We start from the raw sequence: 3752 nt of genomic DNA, 5'->3' as shown, positions 1-3752 counted from the left end.
CTCTGCAGCCCGCCTGACTGATCCCGCTCCACATCTGCCAGCCTCGCACTTGGCGTTGCTGTTCCGCGCCTTCCCCTCGCGATCCCGCACTTCTTCTGGCGGCCAGCCGCCATTTCAAACCTGCGGTTTGTGAAACTGCCGGATTTCAATTTTTGTTACTCAAAAAATTTGTAAAATATCCCAAAAAATTCCAAAAACATTTTAATAAAATTTGAAAAAACTCAAAAAATTTTGGAAATTTTGAAAATGTTAGAAAACTCTATAAACTTCTTTCTTCTCCCAAAAAACTATAAATAGACCCCTAGGGCCAAGGCAAAACCTGCACCTTTTCCTCTTATCCTTCTAACTTCTTGACAGTTGAGGATTTCCATTATTTTTCAGTAGGTGAATTTCCCTAATTGACTCAACGCCCCTCCTCCTGTACAGAAGTTGGAGACTTCCCCTCCTTTTCCTTCTTTTTCCCCTATTTTTCTTCCTACTCTAGAGGCTTTTTGCTATCTTTCGTAGTTGATTTTTCCTATTCATATTAGCTCCCCTCTTTAATAAAGGAATTGAAATGGGTGATCACACATCCACCAAAAATCCTCATGCCAAAGAAGATTGCCCTATCGCTTGATCTGAGGGTTCAAAGAAGACTAACAAGATGCCGAAAACTGATGATGTTATTTCCACCATCACTGAGGATTCTTTCATCTCCTTTAAAAAAAAAATTCATTTTTCTAAAGATCTAGTGATTAAGGTACCGATAAGATCTGATCGTGCCCATTTTCCTCCCCTGAGATATGTGACGGTGTACGAATTCAGTTTACGAGCAGAGCTGCGATTTCCACCATCTCCTGAATTGATTGACATTCTGACGGTTTGTGGAGTGAGTTATCTCAATTTTCCTACAGGGCCATGTCGATCATAATGGGTGTGATCATACTTTTCAGATACCGTGGAGTGGTGCTATCTTTAGAGTGCCTTTCTCGAATGGGGCATCTCTTTAGTGATGTGCACGGTCATATTTCTTTCATATTCAAATGGTTGGATATTCGTACTCAAGATCCGTCAAAAGGTTGGATTAACGACTTCTTTTATGTGTAGAATGATTGGAATCTTCAAGAAAAATAGGGAAAGTTTAAGGAGTTACCCGTCCCCCTTCATATTGGAGAAGAAGATTTGTTGAAGATACTCAAGCTTCCTGATTTAGACGCCCTACATTATGAGGTGCATTATTTGAGTAGATATAAAGATGAAGAATACTTGTTCAAGGTGGGATTATCTACTCAAGTAGGAAGATCGCATGCACAAATGCAAAAGAGGTCCGTGAAAGTTCCAGAGGCAGTTCTCTAAAAGAACCATTCCAAGCGACCAAGGAGTGAAGGAGATTTGCAGGCACCAAAGAAGAAGAACGCAGATGAAATTTTGACAATTGCTAGTAAAGGTCCTCATATCTCTTTGTATAAGTTATACATTCCAGAAGATGTTTTAAAACATAAGATCATTGGTCGTCGACGGGCTAATGAGTTGGTGAGTTCGCTCTTTTCTTCTTTCCTTATATATATATATATTTAAAGGATATATTTCTTACAAGTTACTTCATTTGGAACAACATATGGATTTACAGCTTGAGATGAATAAGACCTTGGATGACTGGAATAACGAGTTTGTGAAGGTTAAATACGTTCAGGGGAAATACAAGAAAAAATATGATGGCAAAGTCAAGGAGTTACAAGCGGTGGAGGAGAAGTTAGGAGAGTACAGAGCAGTGCTGGCAAACAGGATAAGTTCAGCCTCCTCACAGAATGAGCGGATGGATCACCTATATATAGAGTTAGTGGACGCACAGGAGACGATCAACCAGTTGGCAAAAGATCAACAAATCCTTGAAGCTGGGAATAAGAGGCTCCAGAGTATGCTGACAGAGATGGAATCTCAACAATTGTCGTCTACAGTCATAAAAGAGTTCAATAAATCTTATACCTTCAAGATAATTATTGAGGATCATGTTCAGGAAGATCGCAATCATATTTATGATGTGGAGGTGAAGGATTTGGAGGCAGAGTGCATAGAGGATAGCTTTATCATATATTTTATGAAGGGCATGCATGTAGTACAGTGTAAGACTAGAGTGGAGATCGAGGGGTTGACTCCTAGCCAGGCTTCTAGCGATCCTTCTTAAGACTCTGGTGGTGATGAACTAGAAAGTGAATTACAGCATATTTTTTTCTTTGGAGGAGGACGAGGATGATATTAAGATCATGTAGGATAGCTTTGATGTTGTTTTGTACCACTTTGTTTTCTTTCTAGTGATTATATATGTGTTTGGTGTTGCTGCTTCCGTATGATGTACTCATTCTGTGATATATATATAAAAAAAGCATTTGATATTTCTCTTTATGCATATAAAATTGATTCAATTTTATTTTAATGAGAAATATTTTTGCGGCCTTTTTGACTTAAGTGATTATGAGAGATATCCTCCTTAGATATCCTGACATATCCGAGATTGTTAATCAAAGCATTTGCTTGATGATTTTAACCTGTATGAAAGAGGTCAGACCGAATCCCCCTGGGATTGATCGTTCAATGATTGAGATACAATATAGATTGTGGATTTTTTAAATCACGAAAGAAGAGTTTGAGGAAAAGAGATAATACAACGATAAAATAAACATCACATTACTGTATTATATAAGACACTATAATAATTCCCTAGTAAAACTTAGGGATACAGAAAAAATATTATTCTACAATCAACACAGAAGGGGTGTACAAAAAACTTGAAAGATATAAAACATAACTATTTGAGGGGACATAACACAAGACAAACACTACAAGCAACATAACATCAAACAATTAGTAGTATCAACTCCTACTGATAGTACTTGCGAAGGTTGCCCACATTTCAAGTACGGGGGAGCTTTTTTTCACTAGCATCATTCAGTTTGAAGGTTTCAGGCTTGACTATAGCCGCCACTAAATAAGGACACTCCCAGAGGGGGAAGAGCTTATTACACTGAGGGCCTTTTCCAGCGGTTTCGATGCTTCGTAGAACTAAATCCCCAATGGAGATAGGTCGAGGTTTCACTCTCTGATTATAGTGACGAGCGATCCTTTGGTGGTATGCAGCGGTCCTGAGTGAGGCTTCATCTCTTACTTTAGGGAGGAGATTTAAATTTGTCCTGAGCATCTCCTCGTTGTTATTGAAGTCAAAAGTCTGACATCTATTGCTCGGGACTCCAATATCAACCGGTATGACTTCTTCTATATCGAAATAAAGGTTATATGATGTTTCTCCTATAGGAGTTCTAGCCATGGTCCGATACGCCTATAGGACATTTAGGAGTTCTTCAGCCCATTGGCTCCCAGCCTTCCCTTGGTGTGTCTTCAGGCCCTTTAGAATTATTCGATTAGTAAGCTCTATTTGCCCATTTGCTTGAGGATGGATGGCAGTTTTATGGAGGAGCTGAATATGAAAATCCTTATAAAAAGATGTAAAGATTTTTCCAGTAAATTGTGTCTCGTTATCAGTGATGACTCTTGCAGGAATGCCAAAGCGATAGACTATATTCTTCCATAAGAATTGCTTGGCAATTGCTTCAGTAATCTTCACCAAAGATTCTGCCTCCACCCATTTGGTGAAGTAATTTATAACAAGGATAATAAATTTTCGTTGTCCAGTGACTATAGGGAAGGGTCCCATTATATCAATTCCCCATTGGGCAAAAGGCTACGGGCTCTGAAGTGATGCAAACTACAGAGCGGGT

The sequence above is a fragment of the Dendrobium catenatum genome, unplaced genomic scaffold (genome assembly GCF_001605985.2).
Source record: "Dendrobium catenatum unplaced genomic scaffold, ASM160598v2 fragScaff_scaffold_1203, whole genome shotgun sequence".
Lineage (NCBI taxonomy): Eukaryota > Viridiplantae > Streptophyta > Magnoliopsida > Asparagales > Orchidaceae > Dendrobium > Dendrobium catenatum.
The sequence above is the reverse complement of the archived record's forward strand: the minus strand, read 5'-3'. Positions refer to the sequence as shown.